A 19024-nucleotide genomic window follows, 5' to 3' on the forward strand; every position below is an offset into this window, starting at 1 on the left:
GAAGGGATTCTGGATGGCTCAGTGGGTTAAAGCCTCTGCCTTTGGTTCAGGTCATGATCCCAGGGTTCTGGGATCGAGCCCCAGCATTGGGCTCCCTGCTTGGCAGGGAGCCTGCTTCCCCCTCTTCTCTCTCTGTCTGCCTCTCTGCCTACTTGTGATCTCTCTCTGTCAAAAAAATAAAATAAAATATTTTAAAAAATAAAATAAAACAAAATAACATAAAATTCTAAGTTGGACTACTATGAGTCACTGATCAATACTTCCCTCATCTTCAGTAATGACCTAATCAGTCCTACTTATAATTGAAGGTTTGTGATTTTAGAAACATTGCTTAGTCTTGATTGTGGTCCTTCATCATTCCTCTACTTGACTTTTTATCTTTGGTTAAAGCTCAAAATTTTGCTAATTATTGAAAATTTGCTCCTTTTTTTTTTTTTTTTAAGTTTGCTTCAGTTTAAACGTTTGTCTATCTCATTGGATACTATTACTATAAATGGCTTAGCTTTTTGACAATTATTTAAGACCTTTATTAAAGTTTGTTGACTTTAAAAAATAAGTTAATTTTTATTACAAATTTAAAAATTAAGCTGTTAAAGATCTCAATTTGTCCAGATACGAAACATTTTTTAAAAAATCTTTAAAGGTGTATTGAGGGGGAAAAAAAAAACAGTCTTTAAAAAAATACAACATATTTGCCATTACCAAAAAGAAACATACTTAGGTAGAGTAATAGAAAAACAACCATGCTGCATAGATAATGCAGATAGTCTTAGTTATCTGATCAGTGGGCAAAAAGCAGCACTCATGGTTTATAGTTCCCATCAGTTGTTCAGTACTTATTGCTGGAATTTCATGTTCATATCTTTTTGTTGGATGACTAAACCCTAAACTGGATGATGATAGCAATGTTAATGGTAAGCCAGCCTTTATTCAAGCCTCCCACCCACATTCCACGTCTTGCTTTGAGAGTGGACACAGCTGTGTGGACATAGATGGTAAATGCACTGCTTTGTTCTCCTTGACATCTTATGGTTTAGGGTTTTCTGAGTGTCTCAGTTTTTCTGAGAAAACCTAGGGTTTTCTAGGTTTTACTGAGTGCAGGTAATTGAAGTCTCTGTGGTACTGACTTTGAAGTGGCTGCTGACATTGGGTCTCATTGCCTTGATTTTCCTTATCTTCTTCACTGCTGTCCTTCCTAGGCTATTTTGGCTGTGAGGACCCCTGCAGAATCCAGGTCTATAACCAACATACACATTCTATTTCATTGGTCTACCTTGTTCTCCTGCACCCTGGTTGTCAGCTCCCTCCATCACCCCTCCCTTTACAGTAGGGTTGGAATACTATAGTCAACACCCATGGGGTCTCTGCAGGTAGAAAAGCAGCAACAGCTATCACCTGAGGTAAGACGGGACTATTGGGCCTGGCCTTCCAGAGTACTCTTTGATGCTGCATTCTTTTCCCCATGTTCACTAATCTGGTTATCCAGATGGCAGCTGCATGGAGGACCTCTGGAATGTGGATATGGATTGGGTCTACACAAGTGACAGTCTGCTACATGTTTACTACTTTAAACTGGAACTCCACTAGGATCAGTAACATTTGCTATCTCCACACCCTTTTCTTCTTCAGCAGCATCAGACTCCAGTCTCCCCATCTCCTACGCTTCTGGGGTTATTCTTTATGACAGCCTGGTGTACAAATGCATCTTTTTTGGTATCATATTTATTGATTAAACTGTATCTGTTTCTTACACTGAATCATTTTACTATCCCCAAAACCTTAGTTGCAGTCATCTTGTCCCCACCTACAGTCACTGCCCATGTGCCATCCCCTGGACTGCTCTTCACTGTGCTGCCAGGTTTGGTGTCTCCATCTGTTGCTGGGTGCATTTGGTTCGCAGCCTGGCTGCTCATGGTTGGCTTGATGGTCACCGGGGTCACCTGTGGTAGCTTATAGCTCCTCCTGGGTGTAGTGGAAACTAGAAATGGCAGGGATGGGGCTACTCTTGACTTTCTAAGGTCCCTATTCTATACTCCCACTGCCTATCAAATTGAATGGCTTGGCTTTTAAAGTTAGGCGCTTGTGGATTTAAACTGCACTTCTTCCTTGTTTCTTATACACCTAATTACTGTAAAATAGGAATAAAACAGCTATTTTTTTGTAATCTTATAAAAACAAAATTAGAAAATTAATTTAAAACTCAGTAGAGTTGCCATGAATTTAAAATGAGATCTCAGATAATAAGTAATATTTTTCTTAAAGTTCCTGTGAAAACTTAAAGAAAGAACTTCAATAGGAAAATAACTTCAAATTTTAACTTTCAGTTATTAGCATCATTAGCTCCTTATTTTGACTTTAAGAAAAAAAGTGAAAGAGAAGCAGCATAAATGAAGATGCTGAAGGGCTAACATGAAATATCAAGTCAGTATTACAGATATATGTGGCAAAAAGGAAAAGATTATTAACAATTTCTGCTCAACTCAAGTGTGTGAGTCTTCCTATCACACAACCACTGCATCTTTCATTGCCAGAGGAAGAGATACTCAGATTTCTAGAGCTGCTTCTAATTTCATCACAAAATGAATCCCATTATTATTTCCATTTCTGATTTCATTTAGAAATTAAATAATAAATAAAAGATGATAGAATGCAGCAAATCTTGAATCATGGGGAGATTCACAGCATAATTTTTCTAGTTAACAAAAATACATAGAGCAAATATAAAAATTTACCAAATATAAATGTAGATACATTATAAAAATCCAAAGTAAGTCCAAAGATAGAAAGTACTATATTTTTAACCAAAAAATGAAATGAATTAGATAAGATGAAAAAAATTATGTTTACTAATATGTCCAAAAACACTGCCTTTGGAAAGATTAGTACACATTAATAAAAGTACAATGTCAGAAAGTACAATGTCAATGTTAGTACAAAAGTACAATGTCGGAATGAATGGGCATTAGAAAAGCTGTTAAACTATTTGCTCCCTAAAGATGATCAACATATGCTGCTTTTATATATTATTTCTTTCAAAGCTTGGAGAAAGTGACTATATATATATATATATATATATATATATATGGCACCAGAGCATATGAACTTCTTCAGAATTTAAGGGGGGGAGCTTGATTTACCACCTCATTTTTTAAAGATTTTGTTTATTTATTTGAGAGACAACACAAGTGGGGCCAGGGGTGGGGAGGAGTGAAGCAGAAGGAGAGAGGAAGAGGCAGACCTCCTGCTGAGCAGGAAACCTGATACCAGACAGATCCCAGGGCCTTGATCTGAGCTGAAGGCAGATGCTTAACTGACTGAGCCACCTAGGCACTCTTGCCATCTCATTTTATTAGCTGAAACTAAAATCAGAAAATACAGTGTGCAAGAATATGTTCAGAACAACTCAGTTTTCAGTTTCGATCCCATGATTTTAAACAGAGTATTAGTAAGGCATGTGAAAGGTAACTGTTCATTCAGAATAAGCAGGACTCTAAAAATGAAGACCTAGAACACTCTTAGAAAATATATTATAGCCTGAGGAAAAATAAGAGTAACTTAATTAAAAAAAAATACCTTACAGCTCATAATGATTCTCACACAACTGTGCATTTATTTTCAATTACAAAGTATTTGATAAAAATATAAAAGGATGCCCTTCAACAGACGAATGGATAAGGAAAATGTGGTCCATATACACTATGGAGTATTATGCCTCCATCAGAAAGGATGAATACCCAACTTTTGTAGCAACATGGATGGGACTCTAAGAGATTATGCTGAGTGAAATAAGTCAAGCAGAGAGAGTCAATTATCATATGGTTTCACTTATTTGTGAAGCATAACAAATAGCATGGAGGACATGGGGAGTTAGAAAGGAGAAGGGAGTTGGGGGAAATTGGAAGGGGAGGTGAACCATGAGAGACTATGGACTCTGAAAAACAGTCTGAGGGGTTTGAAGTGGTGGGGGGGTGGGAGGTTGGAGTACCAGGTGGTGGGTATTATAGAGGGCACGGATTGCATGGAGCACTGGATGTGGTGGAAAAATAATGAATACTGTTATGCTGAAAATAAATAAAAAATAAATTAAAAAAGAAAAAATATAAAAGGAAATCAGAGCTGTTTCTGCTAGTAGTGAGATACAGCTTCAATAATCATTTACTTAGCTTAGAATCACTAGCTGATGCAATAAAATTAAAACATAAAATATATATATTTTTTAAAATGTAAATTATCAATATCTCCCTATCATATAGGTTTTCTTAGACTAGAAAACCTAACAGAATGAACACAAAAATACTAGAATCATAAAAAGATCGACATGTGTAAAAATTTCTTAAAATACACATATAAAATGCCATAGAGTTTTTATATCAGGAAATAAACTGAGACGACCAAGGAAAATAAATCTCCCATATATTAAATGGTAAAGTCAAACTACTTAGAAATAAAAATTAAAATACACATAGCAAATAGAAAAAGAAAATTACATAAACATAAGTCCAAAAATATAAACAAATAAAAGTTAATAGAGTATTACTGGGAAGAATGCATTAATAACAAAAGTATGTCTGGTATTTTAAGCTAGGTTTAAGGTTAGTACAATTCTGATAGAAGTTCTAATAAGAGTGGGGGAGATAAACTAAAGTTTTTATAACAAAGTGCTAAAAATTAAAATTAGTGAAAATTAAAGACATGAAGGGGAACAACAGTCTTAGAACTTTTGATTGAAACATTACTAAAATAACTTAGGAAGCATTCTATAGATCAAATAATCCTAAATTATTTCATCAAACAAAATACTTTAATTTGTGAAATACTATATATATCATGTTTCACAACTGAATTATGATGTCATCACATTAAACATAGCTAAATGAATTTCAATTCCATAGAGATTTGAAACTCACATTTACTATTGAAAATAAAAGAACTTGAAGAATTTCTTTATGTAGTGCATTTTTTCCTCCTCAATCTTAGTTTTTCTTCTCTCACAGATATGATGATTTAACACATTCCTATGTTTAAAAGTTTTTTAAAAATTATCTAATATGCTAGACAACAAAAATATGTACCTTGATAGACTTCTGTATGTATGTATGATTATATTCATATGTAATATTATTCTAAGACATTATTATAATACATAAATTATCTATAATGTATTAGAGATATAATTCTCTATAATTAAAAAACTCAATATTCAAAAACATTTTATACATTTAGTTAGCACATTTTAAAAGTACATATTATGAAAAAATATTAAGTGTAAAAATGTTAGGTTTTGCTTAAGATACCTCTTTAATGATGAATATTATGTTATACTAAAAGTAGACAAACTCTACATCAGTTTGATTTTTTGAAGCAACAGAAATGCCTTGTTTATAAAATTAAAAATAAGAGAATAAAACTTCTATAACAGCAAAACACTCAATATTTGAATTTCTGCCAAAGACGTAACACATATCACATAGATCATTAAAAATTTTTAGATGATGAATAACCAGCTTAAAGCTTGATTGGGGGCTTCAGTTTTACTAAAAAAAAATCATGTATGTAAAGTGATTTTTCATTTCTTAGACTCTCACAATCTAAGTTCTTAAGAAGAGTAACAATATTGCTTCACCAAGTTTTACCCAAGGTCTGTTAACTTCAACCATTAGTCTTTTGGTGTGCAGTGCTCCTGCACCTTAGTTACACAATGAAATCACCTAGAGAGCTTACAAAATCCACTGTAGTCTGAGTCACATCCCCAGAGATTTTGACTAATTATTTTAGTAAACAACCAAGGAGTTGCAATCTTTAAAAACTTCCCCAGTTATTCTAACATGAAGCCAAGGCTGAGAATTGTTACACTCCTTGTTTATAACCAATGCACACAGAAAGGTTGAGAAAATTGGAATATTGATTAATTCAGTATATCTTTGCAAATGCCATAGTTGAATAACATTTTATTTTAATATATTTATAAATACTCTGATATAGAGAAATGTTAAATAAAGCATATTGTCCATTTATATAATACATTATTATACAAAAATTACAAGTGAGGGAGTATGATCAAACTATAATAAATAAAAAGTACATGTTAAAAAATTTAAAAATATTTGCCTTTGGGACATAAGAATTTGAATAACTTTGATGGAAAGTTCTATTACAAAAAAATCCCTACCTTCCTTTTTGTTTTTTTTTTTTTTTTTAACCATTAAGAAGGCTTCATTGGTATTATAAAAATAATCTGATTGAATTAAAAACTATAGGTCATATAGAATGTAAAGATTGGCTCTATGGGCACAGACTATCAGGAAAAACAAAAATAGAGTGAGTGTCATTTAGAGTAAATAAACCTATGAATCTTACCTAAGTATACAGTTTTTAATGCGTCAAAAATATTCCCTAATTAGCCTGCCACTTCCCAAATAATCTTAACCAAAGGAACATATACTTTACCTGAATTTATGCTTTGTTTACTTTTCTAAAGCATTACAAATATAATCTCAGCAAAACATTAGTGTTTCAAGTTGTTTTTAAAATTCCTCTGAAGTCCTGGCTTAGTTGGTTAAGCATTTGACTCTTGATTTCAGCTCAAGTCATGATCGCAGGGTCCTTGGATCAAGCTCAGAGACCAGTCCTACCTTGGGCTCCTTGCTCCCAAGTCTGCTTGAGAGTCTCTCCTCTCCCTCTGCCCCTTCCTGCCCCTGCTCATTAGCTAAATAAATAAATAAAGTCTTTCAGAAAAATACAAAGTAAATAAAAAATAAAATTATCTCAATGTATACAATATAGAAGAAAATTAAAATAAATAACTGAAACTTATTAGGAATTTTATATCTATTTTTCCACTTAATTACTTTCAAATTTTATAGACAAAATCTTTATAATTAAAAGAAAAGATTATAGTATGTTTCTCTAGAAACTAATTAAGCGGAAAATTTTTATTATGAATCTTATGTTTAGCTCTGGTTGATGTTTCTAAATAAGATAAAAATGACAAAAAAATAATAAGCCTTATTACAAATTGACTAAAAATATATGTATAATGCAAGATTACTTCCCATTCACCTTATATACCTGTACCTCCATCCTCAACTCTATTTTATGGTACTAGACACTGAATTCAGATTCTTCTATCATATGTAAAATAAATAAAAAATAGAAAAAAAAATAAATAGATAAATTAAAAGTTTATTTTATTAGATGAGACAAATCACAGATATGGGTATGGCTAAACTCTTACAACAATGGCTATCTTTTCTTTTTCTTTTTTTTTTTCTTTTTAAAGATTTTACCAATTTATTTGACAGACAGAGATCACAAGTAGGCAGAGAGGCAGGCACAGAGAGAGGAGGAAGCAGGCTCCCTGCTGAGCAGAGAGCCCGATGCGGGCACGATCCCAGGATCCCAGGATCATGACCTGAGCCAAAGGCAGAGACTTTAACCCACTGAGTCACCCAGGCATCCCTAATGGCTATCTTTTCATGAATGATTTTCAAACTGTAGGTCAGGTAATACATTAGTGGACTGTAAAATAAGAACAACTTTGTAAACATGAACATTATAAAAAAATGAAATAAGAGTAGAACATGTGTATACCACATATTACATTGGTAAAGTGGACTTTAATGAAATGCTTTTTTGGATTTTGTATGTTTATTTTAGGCTGTGATATATAATGTGTATCTTAAAGTATTTTCGAACCAGACAAGTTCATAAGCCATTGACCCTACCTAGAAGATATTCCCCAGCTAACTTTCCAGTCAAACATAATATTGTATCCAAAATGGATTCTGCTTCACTTAGGTTTGCCTTTGATTTTTATCTAATGACAACTTGTTAATGAGAGAGATGGAGACAGAGAAAGAAGAAGGTAGGAAAAAGGAGAGGAAAAAGAAGGAAGAATAGGTAGCACGGGAAATATGAACTTATAGAATTCAGTCTGAATCACTAATTCCCAAATTGTGGGCCCCCATGTATAGACATTTTCATTGTTGTTCTTTTCAGTTTATTATCTTACACTTAATAACTCACTTACTGAGAAACAAAGTGAAACAGTAACATACAGCCCTGGGTTAGTTTATCATAAACACCAGTCACTTATTTGTTCCACCCTCTTCCCCAAAAGGATAAAATATCGTATTCCTGATTTTCAAGTGAGCAATCAGTGGCATTAGAGAGTTTGCAGTTTCATGTACTTCAGGGTTGAAGAGGTGGAAGAAGATAGTCTTACCCAATGGCAGTACTCAAGAGATGGCAAGCCTGTCTGGATTACTATACAGTTGTGGATGTTCACATAACAGGCTGGCTGCAATACAAATTTTCCACTGCAAATTCATTATCAAATTAAGATGAATATGATTTTTTATCATATTCACACACACACATTCAGACACACAGTTGTCTGTGTGTGTGTGCGCGTGTGTGTGTGTGTGTGTTGGAGAAAGAGAAACAAGTATGTACTTTGTTATATGAGAACCCTCCATTGCAAGTTTGGGCTTAGGTTAAATGATCCTCCCGATTATTCACATGTCACATAGTTGTATGCAGATTAGTCTATTTAAAAAACAAGATATTAGATGCATACATATTTACAATGGTTTTATCTCTTTGTTCGACTGTCCCCTTTATGATTATATAATGCCCATCTTTGTCTTTTTTTAATAGTCTCTGTTTTAAAGTCTAGTTTGTCCTAAATAAGTATTGCTTTTCTGGCTCTCGCTTGACATCCACCTGCATGATAACTATTTTACCACCTCCTCACATTCAACATGCAGGTGTCTGGTCTAATATAACAAAATAGAAAACCCAGAAATCGACCCACAGCTACATGGTCAATTAATCTTTGACAAAAGAGGAAAGAATATCCAATAGGTAAAAGACAGTCTCTTCAACAAATGCTATTGGAAAAACTGGACATTAAAATGCAAAGGAATGAAACAGGACCACTTTCTTAACACCATACACAAAAATAAATTCAAAATGGATGAGAGACCTAAATGTGAGATAGGAAACCATCAAAATCCTGGAGGAGAACATAGACAGTAACCTCATTGACATCAGCCATATCATCTTCTTTCTAGATATATCTCCTAGGGCAAGTGAAACAAAAGCAAAAAATAAACTATTGGGACTTCATCAAGACAAAAAGCTTCTGCACAGGGAAGGAAACAATCAACAAAACTAAAAGACAACCTATAGAATGGGAGAAGATATTTGAAATTACATATCAGTTAATATCCAAAGGGTTAATATCCAAAATATTTGAAGAACTTGTAAAACTCAATACCCCAAAAATGAATAATCCAATTAAAAATGGATAGATGATATGAATACATCTTTCTCCAAAGAAGACATACAAATAGCCAACAGACACATGAAAAGATACTCAACGTCATCATCAGGGAAATGCAAATCAAAACTACAATGAGCTATCATGTCACACCTGTCAGAAGGCTAAAATCAACAACACAAGAAACAACAGGTGGTGGTGAGGATATTGGTGGGAATGCAAACTGGTGCAGCCACTGTGGCAAACAGTATGGAGGTTCCTCAAAAAGTTAAAAGTAGAGCTACCCTATGATCGAGCAATTGCACCACTAGGTATTTACCCAAAATATACAAAAATACTGATTCAAAGTGACATGCACCCTGGTGTTTATAGCAGCATTATCAGCAACAGTCAAATTATGGAAAGAGCCCAAATGTCCATGAACTGATGAATGGATAAAGAAAAAACGATGTATATATACAAGGGAATATTACTCACCCATAAAAAGAATGAAATCTTGCCATTTACAACCAAATGGATGGAGCCAGAGAGTATTATGTTAAGGGAAATAACTCAGAGAAAGAAAAGTACCATATGATTTCACTCATATGTGGAATTTTATAAACAAAACAGATGAACATGGTGTGGGTGAGGGGAGGCAAACCATAAAACAGACTCTTATCTATAGAGAATGAACTAAGGGTTGCTGGAGGTGGGAAGGGGATGGGTTAAATGGGAAATGTGTATTAAGGAGTGCTCTTGTTGCAATGGGCACTGGGTGTTATATGTAAGTGATGAGTCACTAAATTCTACTAATATTACACTATATGTTAACTAACTGGAATGTAAAGGAAAACATGAAACAAAAATAAGTAACTAAAAGAAAAAATCTGTTCATAGTTCATCTTAAAAAATAAATTAATGCAGAGTGCAAGAAAAAAAAACAGGAATAGAATTAAAGTTGCTTGTCTCCATTTTTTAAACCTTTTTTTAGAAATCCAATAAAGAATGGGTAGGGTATTATATCAAGGACAGTATGTACTGAGAGTTCCTAAATTCACCCCACTTAATACTCCCTGCCATTTTTCTCACCTCTGAGAATTTTTTTCACCTTTTCCTAATTCTGCAATTTCATTTACTTGAAGTGTCCACAATAGTTAAGACACATTGTAGGTTATAAAGAAAGGTTTATCTCCAGTGGCTGTGTCACCTTGTTCATCGATCCATGGCCTCGATCCATGGCCTTCAAGTATTTATTATAATAGTTGTAGATGGTAACATTTCACAATAATTATGAATAGGGAAATTGTCTTAAGAGGGAAAATACATCACAATGCTTCAAAGCCCTATTTCAACAACATGTGAATCACTAATGTAGCTAATTGATGTTTTACTACTGGTTTCCGTTTCATTTATACTTAGGAAAAAAATGAGGGATGAATTATTACAAGTAATTACCAAATATTATCTTTGTATCGTGGTAGGTACTGTAAGAAACACAGGCAAAGACAAAAGCTAAGTTGTCTCTTTTCTCAAGCTCCTTAGAGTCTAATAGTTTTCTCTAAAATACAATCAAATAATAATAGTATTAAATAGAAAGTGGTGAAAGTTTGCATTTTCACTAATATTGTGGACTACCAATCTACAGTGATTATTTTCACTGATTACATTTCCAAAGGAATGGAATTGTGTATCAAAGAAAACATTTAAATGGGTAAAACTCTGAGACTACCTAGAACTGATGAGAGAAACTAATGAAAGGATTTATGAAAGATCCAAGAAGCCCAGAGACTCATAAGAATTAACAAGCAGGATAAATAAGATGAAATTTACATTATGGCAATAATGAAGAACAAGACATGGATTTTACAAGCTTCCAGAACTAAAGGTTTACCTTAGAAGGGGTAACAGTTTGACAGATGACTTCTCTTCTGTCACAATGGATGTGAGAAGACAGAAATATAACAGTGCCCATGTGCTGAGAGAGCAATAACTGTCAACCTAGATCATTATAACCAGTGAAGGCACCTTTCAAAATGAATGTGATATAAAGACATTTTCTGACAGAAGTAACTGTGGCAGACCACCCACAGATATTCTCTAAAGAAAATTTTGAATGGTGTGCTAATGGGGGGGCTTGAGTAAGAGGAATAAGAAAAAAATCACCCAGAGTGTTAAATATATATTGGGAACACTTAATGTGTATTAATTGGATAAAACTACATTAGTGGTTTGTGGAATTTATATGAAAAAGGAAAAAAAATCAAAATACAAATTAGCATACAGTTGCTGATGGGGAAGAAGCAAGTTAAAATGTTCTAAAATCTTTAAATTTTCCAGAACAAGGTAAAATATATTGATTAAACTTACAGACTGATTGATCAAATGTGTATTTTATAATAGCCAGGGCCCATAATATAGGAAAGAGACAAAAAGTTTAACTTACAAACTAGTAGAGGAGATAAACAGAAAAAATAAATAACAAATTAAAATGGAAGCTAAAATCTAAAACAGAAAACAACAAAAAAAAAAACCATAAAATAGATGGAATATAAAATGAAAAACAAGGACACTTAACTTTTTATTTCTATAACTAAAATTGATTAAATTCTTCAGAAAAAAATGTTGTCATCATGGATTATGAACATAATGCAAACATGCTTTTTATAACAGATATAACTAGATAATAAAGTACCAAATGATTGATAGTAGAAGATGAAAATATACTTCTAAGCAAATTCAAACCAGAAAAGCTGATATAGCTATATTGACAAGACAAAATAGAATGTAAGGCAAACATAATTACTAGTTAAAAAAATTGCCCATTCTGATGATAAAAAGATCCAATTACCATGATTACATAAATGTTCTAAGAGATCATTCACTCAACAGTTTACCCTCAAAATGTAGAAAGCAAAAGACAGAAACACCAGGCTTTTCACTTAACATACTCTTCTTAGCAGTTGATGGGACAGATTGGCTAAGGTTAAATAAGAGTTATAGAAGACTTAAACACATTTTTAAAATCAACCTAATATTTGGGACACCCGGGTGGCAAAGTCAGTTGAGCCTCCAGCTCTTGGTTTCTGCTCAGGTCATGATCTCATGGTCCTGTTTCATGGTCCTGAGATCAAGCTCCACACTTGGCTCCATGTGTGCTTGAGAGTCTCCCTCTCCCTGTGCCTCTCCCACTCATGCTCACGCTCTCTCTCTCTCTCTCTCTTTCTCTATCTCATATAAATAAATAAAATTGTTTAATTCACCTAATATTTGTACATAGAACAATGGACCCAGCAACTACAGAATTCAATCTTTCTAAATACAAGGATAAATACAAGGAAATGAGCCAATCATTCAAATGACATAGTCTGCCCAAACTCATAATAATCAATAAACCATATGAATAGGTCTGTGTCTGTTAAGGAAATTGAATCAATGATTAATAGCTTTTCAAAAATAGAATGCACTGGGCCCATACGGGTTCCCTGGCAAATTCTACCCACTGAGGGAAGAAATTAAATGAATACAATATCTTCCATAAGAAAGAAGCAGAAGAAATACTATGTGATCCATTTTATGAGGTCAGCATTACCTTAATACCAAATCCAGACAAAATTATTGCCAGAAAACTGCAGTCTGATATCTCTTGTGAACATAGAAACATCTTCAGTAAAATATTAGTAACTCAAATCCAATAACATATAAAAAGAATTATATAACCAAGTGGGATTTACCCCAGCTCTGAAAGGCTTGTTCAGCATTCAGATTTCACCCATATGTGGAATTTAACAAACAAAACAAATATATATGGTGGGAGGAAAGAGAGGCAAACCAAGAAACATATGCTTAACAGTCTGATGGTTACTGGAAGGGAGGTAGGCAGGGGGATGGGTTAAATAGGTGATGGATGTATTAAGGAGGACATTTGTTGGGATGAGCACTGGGTGTTGTATGTAAGTGTGAATCCCTGAATTCTACACCTGAAACTAATATTAAACTGTATGTTAACTAACTGGAATGTAAACAACTTGGAAAGAAAAAAAGTCCAATTGCTGAGCAATTTTTTTTTAATCAGTAAATATAATCCATTATATCCATAGGCTGAAACAGAAAAAAACAAAAACAATGTGATTATATCAATAGGTACAGAAAAAGCATGTGATAAAATCCAATACCCATTAATAATAAAATGTCTTAATAAATAAAAATAGAAGGGATATTCATCAACCTGATTAAAAACATCTACAAAAACCCTCAGCTATTACCTTGATGGTGATAAACTCAAAGCTTTCCTACTAGAATCTAGATTGAGGTACAAATGTCATTGTAGGCTGAGGGATTGATCAAAGAGAGGCAGATCCTCAGGTCCAACACAAGAACTGGATTGGAAAAGGTCATTGTAGGCTGAGGGATTGATCAGAGAGAGGCAGATCCTCAGGTTCAACACTAGATTGAGGTACAAATGTCTCCTTTCATTACTCCTTTTTAACGGTATACTGGAGGTCCTTGCTAACAAAATAAGCAAGAAAAATGAGTAAAAGATTTACAGATTACAAAGGAAGGACTAAAACTGTGTTTGCAAATGTCATGATCATCTATGCAGAAAATATGAAGGAATCTGCATAAAACTTGTGACACTTGGGGCACCTGGGTGGCTCAGTGGGTTAAGCCGCTGCCTTCGGCTCAGGTCATGATCTCAGAGTCCTGGGATCAAGCCCGCATTGGGCTCTAGCAGGGAGCCTGCTTCCTCCTCTCTCTCTGCCTGCCTCTCTGCCTGCTGTGATCTCTGTCTGTCAAATAAATAAATAAAATCTTTAAAAAAAAAAAAAAAAACTTGTGACACTAAAAAGCAATACAGCAGATTGTAGGATATAAGGTTAATATACAGAAGTCAACATTTCCCCATATACATACAATGAACAATGGAATTTGAGATTAGAAACAAAATAACCTATATATTAGCAACCAAAAAGGTGAAATACTTATGCATAAATCTAACAAAATATATTCAAGATCTACATGGGGAAAAATACAAAACTCTGAAAATGGAATTAAAAACTAAAGAAATGGGGGCACCTGGGTGGCTCAGTCAGTTAAGTGTCTAGACAACCCTTGATTTGGGCTTGGGTTATAATCTCAAGGTTGTGAGATTGAGCCCCAACCCAGGCTCTGCTTTGGGCATGGAACCTAGTTAAGATTCTCTCTCTGGGCACCAGGGTGGCTCAGTGGGTTAAGCTGCTGCCTTTGGCTCAGGTCTTGATCTGAGAGTCCTGGGATCGAGTCCCACATTGGGCTCTCTGCTCAGCGGGGAGCCTTCTCTCTGCCTGCCTCTCTGTCTACTGTGATCTCTCTCTGTCAAATAAATAAATAAAATCTTAAAAAAAAAAAAATTCTTTCTCTCCGAGTGTGGACTCTGAGAAACAAACTGAGGGATTTTGGAGGCAAGGGGAATTGGGAGTTGGGTGAGCCTGGCAGTAGGTATTAAGGAGGGCACATACACCCCCACCCCAACTTACACATATTCTCATCCTCTAAAAAACAAACAAAAACACTAGATAAATGAAGAGAAATTCCATATACATGTATAGAAATATTGTCAAATGTCAGTTCTTCCTAACTTTATCCATAGAGCCAAAGCTACCATAATCCAAGTCTCAGAAAATGTTTTTGTGGATATTGACAAATTGGATCTAAAGTCATAGACATGCCAGAGACCCAGAATAGCCAACACAGAATTGAATAAGAAGAATATAGTTGGAGGACTACCTAACTCCAAGATTTACTATAAACATACAGTAAGACAGTGTGATAGTGAGAAAATAAGAGACAAATCAGTGGAACAGAATGGAGAACATAAAAATAGACCCTCATAAATACAGCCAACTGGTCTTTGACAAAGGAGAAAAGTAACATAATGAAAATGATTTCTTCAACAAATAGTGGCTGAACAATTGGACATCCCCATTTTAAAAAAATAGAAATAAAAAAAATTTGCACACGGACTTTTATCTTTCCCTAAAATTATCTTAAAGTAGATTAGAAACCTAAATTTAGGATGAAAAACTATAAAACTCCCTGAAGATGCATAAGAAAAACCTTAATGAACTTTGTATTGTGATAAGTTTTTAAATACAACACCAAAGTTATAATCTTTAAAAGAAATAATTGATAAGCTGGACTTCAGTAAAATGTAAAAGAACTTTTGCTCTTTAAAAGACACTATCAAGAGAATGAGAAGACAGCTGCAGACTAGAGAAAAATATTTGCCGAAGCCACAACTGATTAAGAACTGTTAACTAAAATATACAAAGAACTCTTAAAACTCAACAATATAAACAATGTGATTAAAAATGTGTCAAAGACTTTGACAGCTCTCCAAAGTTAATGATACACAGACAGTAAACAAGCTTATGAAAATATGCTCCATGTCATATGTTATCAGGGAGATGCAAATTAAAACAACACTCAGATGCCACTACACACGAGTTTAAAAAGTCAAAATTAAAACACTGACAACTCCAAATGCTGGCAAGGATGTGGGACAATGGAAACTCTCATTTATTGCTGGCAGAACTGCAGAATGGAGGGGTGCCTGGGTGGCTTAGTGGGTTAAAGCCTCTGCCTTCGGCTCAGGTCATGATCCCAGTGTCCTGGGATCAAGCCCCGCATCGGGCTGTCTGCTCCGTGGAGAGCCTGCTTCCTCCTCTCTCTCTCTCTGCCTGCCTACTTGTGATTTCTGTCTGTCAAATAAATAAATAAAATCTTTAAAAAAAAAAAAAAAGGCAACTGGGGCCACTCCTGCTTTAAAAAAAAAAATAATAAAAGAACTGCAGAATGGTATAGCCACTTTGCAAGACAGTTTGAAAGTTTCTTACAAAACCAAATTTAATCTCACTTATGATCCATCAATCACCTCTTTCGTTATTTTCTCAAAGATGGTGAAAACACAAAACCTGCACCGAAGTGTTTATGGCAGATTTATTCATACCTGCCTGAATTGACTTAACCAATATTTCCCTAATTAGATGATTAAATAAATAAAATGCAGTACATTTAGACAATGGATTGTTATTCAGCATTATAAAGAAATGATCTATCAAGCCCTTAAAAGATATGGAAGGACCTTAAATGCATGCTACTAATTGAAAGAAGCCAGTCTGAATAGGGTGTACATTGTGTTGTTCCAAGCATATGAAATTCTGGAAAAGAAAAAAAACTATGGAGATGGTAAAAAGGTTAGTGTTTGCTAAGGACTGAAGTGGCAGGGAGGGAAAAATAAGTAAAGCAAAATGGATTTAAGGGAGTGAAAGTACTCTGTATTATAATTATGGATACATATAATTGTACATTTGACCAAACCTATGCAACATAGAACAGTACAACATAGAAAGTAGGAATATAGGGTGAGTGAGTTATGGGAAATCTCTGTACCTTCCTTTCAATTTTGCTGTAAACCTAAAACTGTTTCAAAAACATAAAGTCTTCATAAAAAATAATTAAAAGCCATGTCCTATTACTGAAAGATGAGAAAATAGTTTACCAGCAGATCCACGTCATAGAAAGCTTAGACAGGGGCGCCTGGGTGGCTCAGTGGGTTAAGCCTCTGCCTTTGGCTCAGGTCATGATCCCAGGGTCCTGGCATCGAGCCCCGAATCGGGCTCTCTGCTCAGTGGGGAGCCTCCTTCCCCCTCTCTCTGCCTGCCTCTCTGCCTACTAGTGATCTCTCTCTCTCTCTCTCTCTCTCTCTGTTAAATAAATAAATAAATAATTAAAAAAAAGAAAGAAAGAAAGCTTAGACATCTATGTTTGTCACAGTTCTGACATATGTTGGGTTCTAATATCTGATGATTGATTGTTACATCTAACTCCTTAATCTTAGAAAAAATAAAATATCTTCCTTTATATCCAAAGAGGTTAGGAAGCACGAGACTTATATTCTTTAATTGGAAATTGTACAAAATTTGTAAAAACTTAGACTGTACTAAATTTCAGTTTGGATCCATTCTTTTCCTCAAGGAGATGAATTTGTTAGCTTTTCCCAATGTGACTGTAGTCCGGGATCCAATACTCCAAAAGAGCAATTCAAATGTTTCAAAAATTGGTGGGATAAAAATGAGATCCATAGACAAAATTAGAAGTACTTAAATAGTTGTGTGAATTTTGAGGAAATGATTATTGGATATATTCATCACTAACAGTTTGACTTTAGTTGGCAGAGCTTCATGTAAAATTGGATTAAATTTTAAGTAGCATAATTGGGTAGTATGCATATTTATGAGTTATTAATAAAGTGAACTTAGGTGCAAAAACTTAACTTGGTCCTTAGACAAATGGACTGCAAGGCTATGATATGAATTTATGTTTATTTTTACTAGTTACTTAGATGAAAACAGTAATAGTGGTCATGATAATGATAGCGCTTTGTCATCAAGTCAGAAATTATGCTAAATACTTTACATGTTTAATTAATTTTGATCTTTATAAGAATTCAGTGACTCAAGTGACCCCATTATATACATAAAGAAGTTAAATCTCAAAGGCTCAGGTTTAAAAAACTAGTGAGAAAGGAAGATTTCATTAAGGTTGTACTCTATCCATGTCCAAATCTTCAAACTGCTGTTTCACTTTGTCAAGTCTTTGGGTAAGAGAGAGATGAGACAGTTTGCTAATAACTTGGATGGTAAGTAGAATCCACAAGGAGCTGGGCAGATGGGAATAATGGATTGAACCATCTAAGTATAAAGTTAATGGGAAAAAATAATAAGCCCTTTATTTATTAAATAAAACCACTACTTTATTAGATTCAATCATATAAAAATATATCAAATTATAGCTATCTGGAAATATAATTTGTGTAAACTACATGATATTACAATTCTGGACTCTAATATAATTAGATTGCCTGAAAGGAAGGTGCTGTATGTATCTCATGTAAGGAGGATAAAATTACAAAACTGTATTTTTTTTTCTATCATTCTATAGCACTTATTGTTGAATTTAGTTATGGATATCACGATTTTAAATAGTGACACTGACAAATTAGAATGTGTCCAGGGAGAGTAATCAGCATAGAAAAGAAATCAATACCATATATATGAAATTTTTAAAATTTTTTTCAGTGTTCCAAGATTCGTTGTTTATGCACCACACCCTGTGCTCCATGCAGTATGTGCCCTCCTTAATACCCACCATCAGGCTCACCCAACCCCCACTTCCCTCCCCTCCAAAACCCTCAGTTAGTTTCTCAGTGTTCACCGTCTTCCCCTTCGATTTCCCCCAACTCACTTCTCCTCTCCTTCTTCCAATATCCTCCGTGTTATTCCTTATGCTCCACAAGTAAGTGAAACCGTATGATAATTGACTCTCTCTGCTGACTTATTTCACTCACCATAATCTCCTCCAGTCCAGTCCAGTCCATGTTGATACAAAAGTTAGGTATTCATTGATTAAAGAAGATTTGTGAGGAAATTTATCTTCATTTCATCTTGGTTCTATTATTTGGAAGAAAGATTGAACTTCATCTGCATAGCCTCAGAATTTTTGGACCAATAGTAAAAGAAATAGCAGTTTCCTATAACAAAAAAATTTCTAATAATCAAAATTTCCAAATAAGTAGGCCACTCTTGGATAGTAGAGCTTTTTTTTTTTCTCCTTCTCAATGCTTTTAATCAGAGAAAAAATATTCTTTCTTTAGGAAATACCTTTAGGAATTTGTGCACAATAAGTCATGCAACTCTCTTTTTGCATGTTCTTCCATTTTTT

The 19024-nt window shown here is 34.2% G+C and overlaps 1 pseudogene; it reads right to left on the reverse strand.

Moving 5' to 3' along the window:
* Positions 1 to 1071: 1071 nt before the first annotated feature.
* Positions 1072 to 19024, reverse strand: part of LOC122915454 — a 193335-nt pseudogene continuing 175382 nt past the window's right edge.

Source organism: Neovison vison, chromosome 8 (assembly GCF_020171115.1).
Source record: "Neovison vison isolate M4711 chromosome 8, ASM_NN_V1, whole genome shotgun sequence".
Taxonomy (NCBI): domain Eukaryota; kingdom Metazoa; phylum Chordata; class Mammalia; order Carnivora; family Mustelidae; genus Neogale; species Neogale vison.